This window comes from Pinus tabuliformis, chromosome 2_1 (assembly GCF_031772625.1).
Source record: "Pinus tabuliformis cultivar Carrire ecotype Pingquan chromosome 2_1, CPIR1, whole genome shotgun sequence".
Classification (NCBI taxonomy): Eukaryota; Viridiplantae; Streptophyta; class Pinopsida; order Pinales; family Pinaceae; genus Pinus; species Pinus tabuliformis.
The window spans coordinates 739,681,511-739,700,104 of NC_142299.1; the positions used below are offsets into that span (position 1 = coordinate 739,681,511).

The window sequence follows — 18,594 nt, forward strand, 5'->3', positions numbered from 1 at the left end:
CTCTTAAATAGGGAGGTATTCATAATCCATACATGGTATTTGGACATTCTCAAACTGAATAATTCTCATAGGAAGAGTCATATTGGTAAGCCATCTCATAAGCTATCTTATTAGCTTATACCAGAGTATCTCATCATACTAAACAACTTTGTCACATAGAAAGACCTTGAATAACATCTCTATCTCTCCACAAGATCAGAGCACATTACTGGTGAGACTAATGACCGATAGACACCATCATCATTGTCTCTCAAGGCACATACCCCACCCGGGTGTTCACAGGGTATGTCCTTTTAGGAAAATTCCTATCTTGGAATAACACATGCTTACCCAACCAGCCATTCTTTCTTCACAACATGAAGACAAGATTGATGTGTCTATCTCTCCCTCTCAACTAGGGAAGATATACTCATTCCTATAAAAGAAATATACCCAAGCTCCCTCTTACCCAGGGACTTGTACAAGATCCCTCTGATCTAAGGACTTGTTATTAACAACAACTATATGACTTGTGGTGGGGATCATGGTACTATTAGTTTCTTGTAGGGTTCCTCCTTTCGACGTCATGAACTTCATCTTCTTCATTATGGAGCCTTCATCTTCTAGATTTTTATTCATAGGGCATAGACCATCCATCACTTTCCTTCAACAAACCATAGGGTTGAACCAATGGTCATGTCATCCTTATTTTCATCAAAAAGTGATCTTTCAGTCCACATCTAATTTTTCTTCATATAGCTACCTCTTCCAAGTCATGTTTCTTTTAGGATCTTCCATCCATTCTCATGAGAACTAGTTGTAGGTGACATCTACAACTCTCTTTCAGTAGCCATGTTTCAACCCAATTAGAAGTTGTTAAAAAATCGAAATGAACATAAAATAAAAGGTACCTTTTATGATGGCCTTTCATCATGACATCTGCTGCTTGCAACATCAACATCCTGCACATTCATAAACACATCTTCAAGACTTTCAATGTCAAGGGTCTCCTTCCTTTATATACTTTATCAAGGTCTTCATATCTTCTCTATGGAGATGTCATAGTTAATTCTTCTAGATATCAGATGTTGATCACTTATCTTATCTTACATGACTATAGTTGCATCTTTAAAAAAACATTCTTTCTTTCTTCACATATTTCTCCCCAAGAACTTCTATACATAGTTCCTTCATCTTTTTCAACCACCTCATATTCCATATGAGGTCATATTTTGTTGATTTTATCTTATCAATATGTGAACTGGTTCAAGTTATATGCTTTCATGCATATTTCTAAAGGAAGAGATCCTTCTTCTTTGATCATGCTCATGAGATAGAGCATTCAACCATGCTATCTGCAACTATATGATGACATGACTTAATCTATCAAATATATACATACCTCTTTTCTTCTTTTGGTCATCTAGACTTCCTTCGACAACTTCCTTTCTTTCCATGAAAGTACTTTAACCATCTTGACATGCTACAATCCTTTGTCACCATACCATCATCCTTAAACAATGTATCCCACATAAGGTGGATTGTAGACTATCAGTGTAATAGTTAACTATGTCACAAACTATCATTTTTTTTTTAATGCAACATGGTTATCAATTAATTCAACGATTAATGCATTGCCTAGGCCATAAAAGAACTAGCTCTTTGATGTTATATATTTTAAATGCGCTACCCTTTCACACTCACTCCCCTGTCCTTATTGCTTAGCTCGAGACCCGTAGCCTTCAGGTCAACCAACTTGGTTGGACACGCGTTCACCCCTTGGAGGTTCAATCTTAGCGGTGGTTAGGATATTCGTATTAAGCGTGGTACCTCGGATCTCTGGAACCTTTCCCATGCACCTGTACAACGAACATATGGGAGCCTCTTCCACTGTCGATCGTAGGGTAAGTCATCCAACGGTTCTGGTGCGAAGGAATAACTTTTGGTGTCACTGCCTTGGCACCCAGGAATTCATTTCGGGATTTGGCTGTGGCATTGATGGGGTTGATCTGCAACCGCATCCATCAGAGAGCCCTCCTGCAGGTTAGCATTCACACAGTGTTGAATTCTGGTTTCTTATTTCCGTTTCCCTTTTCTGTGAACAATCACAGGTTCGCTATTGAGACTTTGCTGCCCTAATTGCTCATTAAGTTTAACTCTCAACTCCGCAGACCTTGCCATAGCTCAATCACCTCCCAAAGTTATGCTATGGTGTGGGGATTTCGATTAATGAATTTCATTAGTCCGACTTCAGAGGTGCGATGTCATTTACTCAGCCTGTTTGGTCATTAATTCTAGTTGAGATTTTCTTCCAGCACTGCTAATTTGTTTGTTTTGGTTGAAAAATATCACCCAAAGAAGGGAAACTCCAATTTTTGCCAAGGTGGGGTGCCATGAGGTTCGAGGGGGCTATGGCCATAGCTATGGTGTAAAAGGTATGGACAAACCCTAGCCGCCAGTTCTTTTATGCAGGGCTGGGTACTGTAGTAATTTCGAATTTCATTCTATATAGTAAGCAGGGTTATGCTGTTACTAGGTGCTGAGAGAGTTCGCAGTGCAGAAACGGTGCATAATGCTCCCTTCTGAGACCCTCTGTCTATGGCTCTTGCCGTTATCAAGAACCATTCTGTAGTATGGTCAATTCTTGTACTGTAGGGTTAAATTGCTAGAACTTTAAAAGGCACTTGATGCCGTCGAAATTCTGATTTTGTATGGGTTTTCTTGTCCATTTAGAGATGTATGCGGTTTTAACAAATTATGTTTTCGCACAATTTCGAACTGTGAATCTCCAAACCTGTTTTGGCTTAAAGATGTTAGCCTGTGTAATACAGGGGCTTCGATATGTTTTCAATAATTTATTTGTTCATATGATGAATGCCTTCTTGGCTACTCAATATTTGCATCATCTCTATAATGCTCTCGGTTAAACTGTAATTCACATCGGTTCTTATGAATGCTCTCTGTTAACAATTATTTTCATTAGTTTTAAGAATATTCTTTGTTAACTGTAATGTACATCAGTTCTTAGAAATGTAGTCTTCTAAGAGTTATTTACATTAGTTTTAAGAACGTTCTCTGTTAAAAGTAATGTACATAAGTTCATAGAGTGTTCCATGCTAACAATTATTTACATCAATCTTAAGATTGTTCTCTGTTAAAAATTATTTACATCATCATTGTTGCTTCAATTTTACTGAATGTAGTTTCTATGCATTTGCGAAACCTTCAACTTTTGTTTTGGCTAAAGATCTGCTGGGACGACCTTCCCCTACGGAACAATCTGACCCAACTATTAACTAATTCAAATATTAATAGGACACTCTTTCCACCTCAGAACCGCTCTCTTAACTGTCCCGGGAGGACCCGGTCAAGGAGTAAACCTGGGTAGAAACCATGTCTTTAGCCCTAGTTGATACCAATATGCACTTGTCATTTTCCTACTAGTAGGTTTTTCTAATATTTACGAAAATTTCACCGGCCTCAACATTATTTTACATATATATCTATATCTATGAACAGGAAATGGCATGAAAGTTCAGCCGATGGTTTGAACAACTATGCGCTCATGTGTATTTGTACTTGCTACCTAAACTTTTTGCCACCAAACTCCAACTTCCAACAATTACAAACTACTAAGCAAATTTACTTAGCTCCTCATTATTACGACATATTTATATTATACAAGTACACATATTGACATACTCATTAACTATTGCATTAAACCATCAAGTAAGTGGCCTGTAAATAAAGAGTCACAACAAGCGATATAATTTAATTTAGACAACGGTAAGAAATATATACTGTTTCATTACTCACCCATTACTCATTTATTGTGGGTCTATATCTTTAGGAACCAAGTACCATGACTTCCAGCTTTACCAACTGTTAAAACAATGACTTAAGCAACATAAACTGTACTTATCTGCAATTCTTGAAATAGGTTGAGTCAGTGTGTACAGAATGAGGTCGTTCCACCCTACCAATGGAACCGGTTATTACGTCCAGATTCCCCCCTCGAGCACTCGTTTGGTACAATCATTTATAACCAGTCTTGGTTATCCTTCCAGACCTCAAGACATTAGTTCAATCTGGAACCTCAGAAATCGATCTGATTGGAATAATTTCCACTGGTCCCCAACCAGCTCTGGAAAATTACTCTGCAGTTTTCATCTATCCTTCTTTAGGTGGTTCCCCTTTTGGTAGCCAATCCCCTCTTAGTCCCTCATGAGGCCTTTTATCTCCGGGACTTTTTAGAAGAAGGAAACTGAATAATAACCACCTCCAACTGTTTTCCAAACTTCTTTAGATTATCATGAAATAATGATATCATCATTCTATTCTGACTCTAACCATTTCTGAATTACATAAAAGAAGTTCATACTAATTAATATAACTATGTGTTTTTTTTATTCTTTTCAAAATTATAACAGAAAACAAAGTAAACATTAACCATAGTAACTTTAGTTTTTACTCTCCTATCCCGGGGTGTTACATCTCTCCCCACCCCCCCAGATGGAACATTGTCCATGGTGTTTAGTCTTCCAGCCGCTCCTAGAGCAGTCTGGGGTATGCCTTTTGCATAAAATATTTATCCTCCCAAGTGGCTTACTTTGCGCTAAAGTGCTTCCATTGCACTATATCTTGGATGATAGCTCACCTCCGCAACATTACTTCTCTCTGATCGAGTATGCGCAGGGGCTCTACCAAGAATTCTCCTTCCAGTTCGACCTGCCATCAGCCAATTGTCACATATTTGACACATTTGAATATATATACTGAAGATAAAGGAATTACTTTACATATATATACATATCTTAATATTCTTTTACCTGAATATCTTGTCAATCTATGATGTGTCGAGGATCATATATATATTTCTTCAAAAGCGAAACATGAAATACATTATGCACCCAAATATGACTGGGTAACGCGAGTTGATACATGACTGGTCCTATCCTATCTAAGATTTGGAAGGGACCACAGAATTGAGGGGCAATTTGGCGCACTTTCCCCATCTAAGAGTAATCCTCTTGGGTTTGATTCTCACATAGACATGGTCTCCTACCTGAAATTCCTGGTAGGTTCTTTTCTTATTGCCATAAGCCTTTTGTCGGTCTTGTGCAACCTTCAAGCTTTGCCGAACTTTCTTCGTGGTTCTTTCCATTTCTTCTAATATATCTGGTCCTGGTATTAGTTTGTTCTCAGGATTATTCCAATTGGCAGGGACAATACACCTCCTCCCATAAAGTACTTCAAAGGGACTCATCTTTAACGATTCGTGATATCCATTATTGTAGGAAAACTCCACTAGGTGAAGATATTCCTCCCATTTTCCAAGTTGTTGCATGACATACATACACAACATGTATTCTACCACTTGGTTGACTCATTCAGTCTGTCCATCCGTTTGAGGAAGACAGGCAGTACTGAATTGAATCTGAGTGCCCAAACTGGAGAACAACGCTTTCCAAAAAGAAGAGGTGAACTTAACATCACGGTCATAGATTATGACTCAAGGTATGCCATGCAACCTAAAGATTTCCCTCATGAATATGTCAGCAATTTGAGTGGTTTGATAGGTGGATATGATAGGAACAAAATGAGCTACCTTGCTTAGTTTTTCAACCACCACCATAATTGAATCATTATGTCGTTTTGATCGAGGTAAGCCGGTTATGAAATCCAGAGTTATGGTGTCCCACTTCCCCTCCGGAACAGGCAACGGATTCAACAGCCCCGTAGGATGCTGATGCTCAGCTTTAACTTGTTGACACTCCAAACATTTGGCCAAGTATTTCGCAATGTCCTTCCTCGTGCCACGCCAGTAATAGCCCTTCTTGATTGCAGAAAATATCTTTTGATAACCAGGGTGAGCCGCATACAGACTCGTATGGAATTCATCCAATATCAGTTGTTTAACTGATAACTGGTTAGGAACATATATTCTACCTCTAAATATCAACAGATTTTCAGCATTAACACTGTACTCACCAGATTTTCCGGTTTGCTCCGCATCTCTAGCTTGCTGCAAAAGGTATTCATATTTTGGGTACTTTTGCCTTGTTTCCTTGATTTGATCAGCAAAGTTAATTTCCACCCGACTAGATAAAATTTCGTAAACGTGGTGCAATTTCCTGCTCAATGCATCTGCTACCTGGTTCTCCTTTCCCTTCAGGTGTTTAATTTCAAAGTTGAATTCGCTTAAGAACGTAGTCCATATAGCTTGGCGTGTGTTTAAGGTGGGTTGACTAAAGAAATTTGTTAGGTTGTTGTGATCTGTTCTGAGCAAGAATCTCTTTCCCAGCAAGTGGTGGCGCCACACTTTTAAAGCGTGCACAACAACAGTTAGTTCTAAGTCATAAGCGGAGTGCTTTTCTTCATGCTTTTTTTAATTACGGGATTCATAAGCAACCACTTTATCCCCTTGCATTAGAACTCTGCCCACACTTTCTTTAGAAGCATCAGTACAAACTATAAAATCCTCTTCTAGGTCTACAATTTTTAACATAGGTGCAGCGGTGAGAAATTATTTCAGCTTTTCAAAATTCTCTTGGCAATCCTTTGTCCATCTAAAGTTTGTCCCTTTTTTCTTCAAGGAGGTGATTGTATATGTTACCTTAGAGAATCCTTTTATATATCGTCTATAATATCCAACAAGACCCATGAAAGAATGTATATCCGCTACATTCATAGTGACATGCCAGTTCATGATAGTCTCGATTTTCTCTGGGTCTACCACTATGCCAGTGGAGGAAATTATATGCCCAAGCTACTGAATCTGGTCCTTGAAAAAGTCACATTTGCTGAACTTGGTGTATAGCTGATTTTTTCTCAAGGTCTGCAATACTATTCACAGATGTTCTTTATGCTCTTCTAAACTTCTGGAGTACACCAATATATCGTCGATGAAAATGAGGACAAATCTATCTAAAAAGGGGTGAAAGATCTCGTTCATCATACTCATAAAGGTGACTGGAGCATTAGTGAGTCCAAAGGGTAGGACTACAAACTCATAATGACCGTAATGCATCCGAAACACTATTTTATATATATCCTCATCTTTAATACGGATCTGGCGATAGCCAGATCGTAAATCAATTTTTGAAAATACCACCGCACCTTTTACTTGGTCAAATAGATCATCGATTCGGGGTAAGGGGTACTTGTTCTTAATGGTCAATTTGTTCAGTTGTCTGTAATCTATGCATAAATGCATAGTGCCATCGTTTTTCTTCACAAATAAAACTGGAGCTCCCCAAGGGGACACGCTGGGTCTAATGTAGCCCTTGTCCAATAATTCTTGAAGCTACATTTTTAACTCAGTCAAATATGGGACACTCATTCTATAAGGAGCCTTGGAAACGGGGGCTGCTCTAAGAACTAATTCAATAGTAAAATCCAGGTTCCTTTTGGGTGGCAGCCCCAAAATGTCTTCTGGGAAGACATCCTTAAATTCTTGAACAACCGGTACGCTGTCCAAAATAGATAGTTTACCTTTGGAGTTAGTGTATCCTACCTAGACTAGGTAAATTTGACATCCTTTTCACATACATTTCCCTAATTGATGGGCTGTAATGGGTCTTAATTTGACTTCTCTTTGAATACCCTGAACTTCTATTCTGTTGCCACTATCATATATGAAGTTAATGGTCTTGCTCTTGCAGTGCACTAGAGTCCAGTGTTTTTCTAGCCAGTCCATACCTATCAACACATCATAGGATCCTAAGGGCAACACATTTAATCTGGCATTAATTTGCTGTCCTGCCAAATCAACTACACGGTCATCTATTTTTGCGTTGACTCTTATCTTAGATGTTATAGCTCTGATACCACTTGTTATAGCTCTGATCTAAAAATATAAGATAATGCACATATACCCAGAAATAATAAGATAGAAATAGATAGAAATGATTCACTTTATTGATATCAAACGCTTTAGATAGGGCAACACCATATATTCACTCCTTAAGGAAGGAGAACACTCCACAAGCCATATGCCTGTTCATACAATATTCCTTGACACTATTCCTTCATGTGGAGTCTCTAGCCTCTATATAGGCCTCATACATACAATACCATGGATCATTACCATGGTTCCCTCATACCATCGAACTAATACCATGGGTCCATTACATTATTACTAACTACTTGTGGTCCCTTACATGATATGGGTTAACCACCTTATTTATTACTATGGCCCATCCCATTATTACATTATTACCTTGGGTACCTTCCTTTGTACCCCATATTATCCCCCTTAGGTATATAACATTCCACCCCCCTTAGCATGTTTCGTCCCCGAAACATGGGAAGAACACAAGTAATAAGATCTACTCAAAAGAGTAGTCCACTGGTACCATGCACGTGCATCTAGCCATCCAAGAGAAAGGTGAACCCTCAATCTCGCCGGTGCCTTGCTCGCTTGAGATGGAAGTTGACCGTGGTAGCTCTTCTACGTTGATGTGTAGTAGGTGGATCTTCTCTCCTCTCTATCTGTCCTGCGGGGGTTGTTGTCCTTGTGGCTAATTGGTTGCCATCTTGTTGGTTGTTGTCTTGCGGGGTGATGTGGGTGACGATATGTTGAAGTTTTAACCCACGGTGTCTTTTTCTTTAATTCACCCTTTACTGGAACCTGACTATTATTTGGTGCATGTTGTGGTGCTTGCTGTGGTGTCTTATCTTCCAATATTACTTCAACCACTAAGCCCTCATCTGATGTATCAACACCTATAACCTTTTCCGCTTCAGCCTCTGTTTGTGTTTGATTGTCGATCATCACTGGTTCATCATCTGAGATGTCAGTCCCTGGAACATCTTTTGCTTTAGCCTCCATGTACTCTACCTGTTTATTGATGGAAATATCCTGTAATGTAATTTTCTTCTTTTTATACCAGAGCTTCAGGAATTTCTTCTGCACATTAATATTGATAGTACCCATAGATTCCATCCAAGAATATCCCAAAACAACATTCATATTATCCATCTGTAAAGTATAAAAATCACCATGCAACACACACTTATGCATAGAAATATTCAAATCCTTATACATTTGAACATCCTCATCATCCACCTATGTGTTTTCAATGTGTTTTTTTGGAACTTATAATTTTTTTTGCCAAATTAACATTGATAAAATTATGCTTGCAGCTAGGATTTATAAACACAACGATCTTCTCCTTTTGAATCAATCCATGAACCTGCAATAAGGAGATACTAGCAGAAAATAACCCTTTAGGTTTCTTGGTTTCCTTCTTTCCTATAAAAATAAAATCTTTGCTATGCTGTGTGTCTGTCTGGGTGAGCTTATCCACAAGATTAGATTTACGGTCAAAGTGGTCCATAAGAGCTTTTTTGAATGTGTCCCAAGTCAAGGGCCTTCCATAGCAACGTTGATGCCCTTGCCACCATTGCCATCTTTCATTGTCCAAGTACATTGTTCCCACACTCAGTTGAGTCGCATCATCATAGACGTAATCCAATTTGAAATATTTTTCCATTTGTGCTAGCCATTTGGCTGGATGAAAGCCATCAAATTTATGCAAGTCCCTCAAACTCTGATCTAGGCCCGCCATCACAAAAAAAACTTGGCGAAAATTTAAAATGTCACAGTTTAATCAATATTGCTAAGAATCCATATTATGACCTGTTTTTGGAAATGGAACAACCATTCTGCATCTGCCCATGTGATAGAAATCCTGATCCATGCATTGGAATTTCAGATCTGCGCTGCAACTCTCCCACCGTCACCAAAAATTCTGAAAAAGAGCTGATTTTAAATCAGCGATATCTCCCTCATCCGGACTCCGATCCGACTGATTTGTTTTTTGAAAACCGGTATTTTTTCACAAAGAATTTAGATCTACAATTAATTTTTTCATATCTTGCGCCAAGACGTCCAGATATGTGCTGCAAACTCGCTGCCCCGAAAAATTGTCTGCAACACCATTGATTTTTAGATCAGCGATATCTCCTTCATTCGGACTTTGATTCGGCCGAATTTTTTTTTTTGAAATCGGGTACTTTTTCACGACGCATCCAGATCTGCAATTAGATTTTTCAGATTTTGCCCCAAAACGTACAGATCTGATTTGTAAACTTGCCGCCCCAGAAAGTTCCTACAAAAAAAAAAAAAATTCTCCACTTTTTTGCCCAAGAAAGTGCTCTGATACCACTTGTTATAGCTCTGATACCACTTGTTATAGCTATGATCTAAAAATATAAGATAATGCACATATACACAGAAATAATAAGATAGAAATAGATAGAAATGATTCACTTTATTGATATCAAACCCTTAAGGTAGGGCAACACCATACATTCACTCCTTAAGGAAGGAGAACACTCCACAAGCCATATGCCTGTTCATACAATATTCCTTGACACAATTCCTTCATGTGGAGTCTCTAGCCTCTATATAGGCGTCATACATACAATACCATGGATCATTACCATGGTTCCCTCATACCATCGAACTAATACCATGGGCCCATTACATTATTACTAACTACTTGTGGTCCCTTACATGATATAGGTTAACCACCTTATTTATTACTATGGCCCATCCCATTATTACATTATTACCTTGGGTACCTCCCTTTGTACCCCATATTATCCCCCTAGGTATATAACATTAGATCTGGTCGCTAACTGGACTAGCCAAGGATTTTTAAACTTTCCACAGGTTAAATGACATAAATCAACGATTCTCGGGCTAACATAACTTAGGCTTGCAACCGAATCTATCAAAATGGAAACGGGGTGGTTGGATATTTTACCTTCCAGCTCCACCATCGATGGTTGATATTTTTCTTGCCGATCCTCCAATGCCGCGTTAATCCTTGGTATGATCCTTGCCAAATCGCCAACCATAGAGGCTTCCTGAACATTTGTAATTGGTTCCGATCTCCCTCAATGGGGACAATTCTTGTAGTAATGGGGTTCTCTGCAACCCCAACACTACAAAGGAGGTTTGGGAATTTGATGAGTTTCCAACTTACTGGATGCTTCACTTTGTTTTACCTCACTGTGGGGTCTATACTTCTGTTAATTTTTTTTAGAGATCCACCGGGTCCTTTCCGACCTGGGTACTTGGCACTGGTGTTCTTCATGCCTTTGCTAGTTGGGAAATTTCTTTTCCCTTTCTTACCAGTCCAGTTTTTGGTACCCTCACCTTTCTGCTTCATCTACTGATAGCAGATTTGAGCCTTTCTAATCGCGTCATCCACTGTTTTGGGATTGTCAAATTCCAACTTCTCCTTCATATAGCTTGGTAAACTGACGATGAAGCCCTGGACTTTCGCCTTCTCTTCTTGAATATATGGAACATATCTCAACAGGGAGGTAAACTTAGCTATAAATTCGTCCATAGATTGTTTTCCTAGTTTCCGGCCATGAAACCGTTTTGCCTTGTCATCATAGAATTGCTCAGTTAGGTACTTATCCTTGAAATGCTTCTGGAAGTGCTCCCATGTAACTTCTTGCTCATCAATCTCCCTGACTGTTTTAATTTCTTCCCACCACAAGGTGGCCTTCCCTTGCAACTGATATATGTCTAATCTCGCCTTCAAGTTATCATCGTATTCATATATTTGAAAGTATTTTTTCATGTTGATTAACCATGCCTCTGCTGCTTCCTCAGCCTCTCCATTATATATCGGTGGTTTAATCTTCTTAAATTCCCCTTGAAGCTCAGTTTTCTGTCTCTTAAACTCCTTTTTATCAGATACTTTATCAGACTCTCCTTTGTAGCCAGTTCGCCCTCCCTTTGACTCTTGACATTCCTCTTGCTGTCTATGCATCTTAGACTTGTTTTCCTCATCTGGGCTGGGATTAGGATTTCTTTGATTTTGCCTATCAGACATACTTTTTATAATATTCTCCTGCTCCAATCGAAATCTTTCGTTGTCGTCTCATAAATTTAGCATCTCAGCTCGTAATTACTGGACTGTCTCCAATAATGCAGCGTTGGTGTCTTGATGTGTTTTTGCTAGCTGTACCCACACCTTTGGGTTATGCTCGGTCATCCCTCCGGAGGGGGCAGACCCTACTCCTCATCCCATGATGGGTCAGTGTTCTTCCTCTGTGCAACAAAATCACTTTTTGTTATACTACGATTACCATTCAAGCCTCAGTGTGTAAACCTGAAGCTCTAATACCACTTGTAACAACTAACTATGTAACAAACTATCTTTTTTTATATAATTAAAATACAATGAAACATGGTTATCAATTAATTCGACAATTAATGCATTACTTATGCCGTAACAACACTAGCTCTTTGATGTTATATATTTTAAATGTGCTACCCTTTCACACTCAGTGCCCTATCCTTGTTGCTTAGCTCAAGACTCGTAGCCTTCAGGTTAGCTAGCTTGGTTTGAAATGCGTTCACCCCTTGGAGTTTCGGTCTTAGTGGTGGTTGGAATATTTGTACTAAGCGTGGTACCTCAGATATCTAGAACCTTTCCCATGCGCTTGTACAACGAACATATGGGAGCCTCTTCACTGTCGATCGTAGAGTAAGTCATCCAATGCTTTTGGTGTGAAGGAATAAATTTCGGTGTCAACGCCTTGGAAACCGGGAATTCATTTTGGAATTTTGCTGTGGCATTGATGGGGAGGCTCTGCAACCCCACCCGGTTAGAGAGCCCGCCTGCAAGTTAGGGTTCACATAGTGGTTAATTCTAGTTTCGTATTTATGTTTCCCTTTTCTATGAATGATCACAGGTTCACTATTGAGACTTTGCTACCCCAATTGCTCATTCAAGTTTAACTCTCAACTCCACAGACCTTATCACAACTCGATCGCCTCCCAAATTTCTATTGCAGTGTGGGGATTTTGGTTAACGAATTTCATTAGTCCGGCTCCAGAGGTGCAATGTCATTTACTCAACTTGTTTGGTCATTAATTATAGTTGAGATTGTATTCCAGTGCCTGCTAATTTGTTTGTTTTGGTTAACAGATAGTGCCCAAAGAAGGGAAAATCCAGTCCCTGCTAAGGTGGGGTGCCATGAGGTTCGAGGGGGCTATGGCCGTAGCTCTGGTGTAAAAGGTATGGACAAACCCTACTCGCTAGTTCTTTTATGCAACGCTGGGTATTGTAGTATTTTCGTCGTTCATTTTATATAGTAAGCAAGGTTATGCTATTATTAGGTGCTGAGAGAGTTTGTAGCACGACAATGGTGCGTACCGCTCCCTTCTGAGACCCTCTGTCTCTGGCTCTTGCCGTTATCAAGCACCATTCTGTAGTATGGTCAATTCTTGTACTCTAGGGTTAAATTTCTAGAACTTTAAAAGGCACTTGATGCCGTCGAAATCTCGATTTTGTAAGGGTTTTCTTGTCCATTTAAAGATGTACACGATTTTAACAAATTTGAGGACTACTTGTTTATGTTTTCGCACAGTTTCGAACTGTGAATCTCCTATGAATATTAAACTTGTTTTGACTTAAAGATGTTAGCCTGTGTAATACAGGGGCTTTGCTCCATTTTCAACAATTTATTTGTTCATATGATGAATGCATAAGCTCTATAATGCCCTCAGTTAAACTGTAATTCACATCAATTCTTATGAATGCTCTCTGTTAACAATTATTTACATCAGCTTTAAGAATATTCTCTGTTAACTGTAATGTACATCAGTTCTTAGAAATGTTCTCTGCTAAGAGTTATTTACATCAGTTTTAAGAACGTTCTCTGTTAACAATAATGTACATCCGTTCATAGGGTGTTCTCCGCTAACAATTATTTACATCAACCTTAATATTGTTCTTTGTTAATAGTTATTTACATCATCATTGTTGCTTCAATTTTACTAAATGTAGTTTCTATGCATTTGCGGAACCTTTGATTTTTGTTTTGGCTAAAGCTCTGCTGGGATGACCTTCCCTTATGGAACAATCTGACCCAGCTATTAACTAATTCAAATCTTAATAGGACATTGTTTCCACCTCAGAATTGCTCCCTTAATTGACTTGCGAGGCCCCAGTCGATACCAATATGCACTTGTCATTTTCCTACTTGTAGGATTTTCTAATCTTTACGACAATTTCACTGGCCTCAACATTATTTTGCATATATATCTATATCTATGAATGGGAAATGACATGAAAGTTCATCCGACGGTTTGAATAGCTATGCGCTCATGTGTATATGCACTTGCTACCGAAACTTTTTGCCACCCAACTCCAACTTCCAACAATTACAAATTACTAAGAAGCTCTACTTAGCTCCTCATTATTACGACAAATTTAGATTATACATGTAAACATATTGACATACTCATTAATTATTGCATTAAACCATCAAGTCAGTGGCCTGTAAATAAAGAGTCACAACAAGCGATATAATTGAATTTAGACAATAGTAAGAAATCTATTTTGTTTCATTACTCGACCATTACTCATTTCTTGTGGGCCTATATCTTTAGGAACCAAGTACCATGACTTCCAACTTTACCAATTGTGAAAACAATGGCTTAAACAACATAAAATGCACTTATCTACAATTCTTGAAACAGATTGAGTTAGTGTGTACAGAATGAGGTCGTTCCACCCTACCAATGTAACTGGTTATTATGTCCAGATCCCCCCCAAGCACTTGTTTGGTACAGTCATTTATAACCAGTGTAGGTTATCCTTCTAGACCTTAAGACATTAGTCCAGTCTAGAATGTCAGAAATCCATCTGATTGGAATAATTTTCACTAGCCCCCAACCAACTATGGAAAATTACTCTGCAATTTTCATTTATCCTTCTTCTTCAGGTGGTTCCCCTTTCGGTAGCCAACCCCCTCTTAGTCCCTCAGGAGGCCTTTTATCTCCAAGACTTTTTAGAAGAAGGAAAATGAATAATCCCCGCCTCCAACTGTTTTCCAAATTTCTTTAGCTTATCATGAAATCATCATATCATCATTATGTTCTAACTCTAACCATTTCAGAATTACATAAAAGAAGTTCATACTAATTAATATAACTATCTGTTTTTTTATTCTTTTAAAAATTATAACAGAAAACAAAGTAAACATTAACCACAATAATTTAGTTTTTACTCTCCTATCTGGGGGTGTTACAATCAGTGAGACACTTGCTTCTTTCAAGTAGAGGTGAATATTCTTACAAAGATTCTAGTGATCTTGATGATATTCAATCTGCAAATGCTCCTTAACAATGATGATGACCTTTATATCTTCTATCATGCTGTATGAATTTATTCCAACCATATATACTACTATTTTGGTTTTTTTTTTTCATGCTTTCAATGAGGATACCATGAGCTACTTCCTTTAAATCATGATGACAGCTACAACCATGTAGGCTTCTACTTCAGCTACCCTTTCAAGCTTCCATAACGATGTCATGAGCTATTGTTTCAATTGTATTCTTCTAATATGATGTCATCTTCGAATATGATGCATCCTATCATACTTACAATGATTCCTACCATGATAACTATCTTTTACAGAACTCAAAAGAAATAAGTGAAGTATATTATCTTAGTCATAGCAGAGATCTTTCACTTCCTCCTTCTTTGATTTCTTCTTTTCGGGATCTTCCAATTATTCAGTACATGGGCTTCATTCATTTTTTTCCTTTTCTTGTTGTCCTTCTTGAGATTAGGAAAACATCTATTGAAATTCCCATATTCCTGAAATCCATAGCATTGGATCTTTGACATATCAATTTTCTTCATTTTTTGAGGACCAAACTTTCCTTTTCTCCTAGCTATGGCAACAAATGCTTGAACTTTTTCATTTGATCTGACATCACTTTTTACTTTTAATATAGTTTCTTCAATCTTACATTATTACCAACGTTCACTTAAAGGGGTGTCTTCCTTCTTTTGATAGATGCTTGATACAAAGTTGCCCCATTCATCAGGTAGTGCATTGAGCACAACGATGGTCATTTCTTTGTCAAACATTATTTCCCGTAAATCTTGTAGTTGATATCTTATTTGTGATACCCTCATAAGGTATGAGGCTATACCTTCTTCCTTTGATACCTTCATGTTGAATAAATCGATTCTTAAAGATATAACTTCTCATGTAGAACTTACGAAGAACAATTCTACCAACTTATCATAGATTTCTTTTGAATTCTCCAAATTTGCTACATAAGTGGTGAGGGAATCATTGAAAGATTCTATAAGGATTATTTGAGCCCTTATTTCTCCTTTCATATATTTTGACATAGCTTTATCTTCTGCTTGTGGTGTTTTGATGATCGAACCCTTAACATGTCCAATGACTTCATTTTCTATCAAGATAAAATCTGTCCTCTTCTTCCATGCAAGCAAATTTGATGACCCAACCAATTTATTGCTTTCCTTGTAGAATGAAGTCCTTTTGATATAAGATTCATTCATAGATCTAAGTATACTTACTTGTGAAGTGAATATGCTCCTTTTATGGCGATATATTCAACTTGACACCTTCTTGATTTTGATGAAGTTTTCTTCCTTGACGATGACAATACTTATTTTTCTAGAGATGTCTTTCTTCAACTATGCTTGAGATGTGATCTTTACTTCAACGTGAGGGAGATCACCTTGATGTCTTTGATGATGATGAAAACACTTCTTTGGATGATTACTTAGAAAGTGGAGGCTTCCAAAGGAGTTTCAAATGTAGAGAACTTCTTTGATTGAGTGGATGAAGGGTCCTTGAAAGAAGAGTGTTTGAGGGCTTCTTCTTGATGTAGCTTCTAGATTATACGATCCTTGTGATTCTCATTAGATCCTTTCTTCAAGATGATGTGTAGCCTAGCCATTTTTTATGGTTTGATGTCCTCTTTAATGTCTTGACTTCTTTAATACTTATTTTGAAGATCCTTTCTTCAAGCTGCCTTTTCTTGTCTAGTCACCTTAGCTCTGATACCATGTTGAGAAATCTAGGGGAAGCTAGATTAGGTGATTTCTCTCACTTTGATAACTGCTTGTGATGTATTTTTACTTAACTTGATTAACTTATTCTTTTTCTTGATTATAATTAGTTTTCTTGTCATAAAATAACTACCAAGCAATAAAGAACAATGAGACAAGAGGACACGAGATATCATTTATCAACCAGGGCCAAAACCTTTCCTCTTGAGAGGAAAACCCACAAGAAATATTCTCTTCTTATAGAACTTCAAATGACAAATTCCAAGACCTATGACCCTTGACCGAGACCCCTCCAAGACCAAGTCAAGCCTCTCCTTGATGAGCTTCTCTTCGACAAAGTCAACTTTAGTCAAACTAGATTTCCAACAACTACGACTTCTCCTTCAACCTCTTTTCCAGACCTGCAATTTCTGACTGCAATTTTAGCTACTGCAAAAACTTTAGTTTCTGCATGTGTGGGAGAATATGGTGTTTTTACCCTTCTCTTTCCTTCACTTTAGATTGTTCCTTCTCCTAGGAAATTCGACTTGTAAAGGGAGTTATTTTGGAGACAATTCTCGACTTCTTATTATGACTGCAATTCGGTACTTGATGCTGCAAGATTGATACCCTAACATTGCACATGTCACGAAAGAAATCCAAAAACAATCCTTGATATGCTTCATTGTTTATCTCTTCTTGTCTCCTTATTATTCGATTAATATAAGACTTCTTCTTGCTTCTTGATCAAACTTCTAGCTGAATTGATGTCTTCAAATGAAGTCGACACATCCTTATATATAGTCTTCCTTGGAGGTCGAATAACTATCCATGAGGTTGACTTGATGTTGTTTGGAGGGCCACTTGTTATCTTCATGATGACAAGGTCTTGGAGGGTTTTTGATTGTGATTTTGACTCAAATAATTTTTTCTTTACAATATGTAACTTTACCAAAAGGGTCTTCTATACACAATGATGACTCAATTGACTTGTAGACTCAATGACATGCCCTAGAAGCACTCAATGTGTGCTTTACCTGTAAATCAACTAACCTTGAGCATGAAACCCATGCATCAAGAATGACAATAATAAATTTTATTTTTATCTTTACATAAAATGGATAAAATCATGATTACATATCTCATTATGAAGACCGAACCTAGTTACATATTTCAACGTTATCCCCACTCATCTTTCTTATTGTAACAAAGATTTTAGTAAAAAAAAAGGTTCATTATAGATGCAAAGAACATAGGTAACTTCAAAAGAATCTCTATAACTCACCACTATAATTTGTCACACTTACTCGTTGTGGATGATATTTTCATATCTTCAAATGGAAATATGGGCCATTTACAATCCATGAAGGCCCTCTTGAACACTTTCTTTCAGGCCATAGGTATGATTATAAAAATTTCCAAATCCTCCTTATTCTAGTGAGGTTTGTATTTAGAGGAAAAAAATAGTTGGATAATCTCTTCTCTACTCAGGCCTAAGAGATCAATCAAAGGATCAATTACTTGGGCTTGTGAATAAATCCTAACCACTACACAAAACTTGACTAGCATTAGTTACTAGAAAAAGTGGAAAAAGTAATTTGTGTCTAGTACAATAGATGATGATCCAAGTCTAGCAGATTAGTTCTTTGCAAGTCTATGATTGAAGTTATTTTGATATATTGGGCTTCCCTTGTTTGGATTCCCATAGGAATCTTATATAAAATCAAACAATGATCCCTTTATTTTTTGTGGGTTT

At 37.7% G+C, this 18,594-nt stretch overlaps 2 long non-coding RNA genes across 5 annotated transcripts; both read left to right on the plus strand.

The window, feature by feature from the left end:
* Positions 1–1,792: 1,792 nt before the first annotated feature.
* LOC149202707 (uncharacterized) lies at positions 1,793–2,763 on the plus strand. The gene is made up of 4 exons (XR_016253568.1): positions 1,793–2,022; positions 2,151–2,235; positions 2,338–2,414; positions 2,516–2,763. It is a non-coding gene; the product is annotated as an uncharacterized LOC149202707 (long non-coding RNA).
* A 9,560-nt stretch (positions 2,764–12,323) lies between these two features.
* On the plus strand, positions 12,324–13,401 carry LOC149202708 (uncharacterized). 4 transcript variants are annotated; one of them, XR_016253566.1, is made up of 4 exons: positions 12,324–12,497; positions 12,706–12,851; positions 12,942–13,031; positions 13,133–13,401. It is a non-coding gene; the product is annotated as an uncharacterized LOC149202708 (long non-coding RNA). The 4 variants fall into 4 exon arrangements; XR_016253564.1 differs by having other exon boundaries at positions 12,485–12,617; positions 12,767–12,858; XR_016253567.1 differs by lacking the exon at positions 12,324–12,497 and adding an exon at positions 12,506–12,637 and having other exon boundaries at positions 12,767–12,851.
* Positions 13,402–18,594: the final 5,193 nt, after the last annotated feature.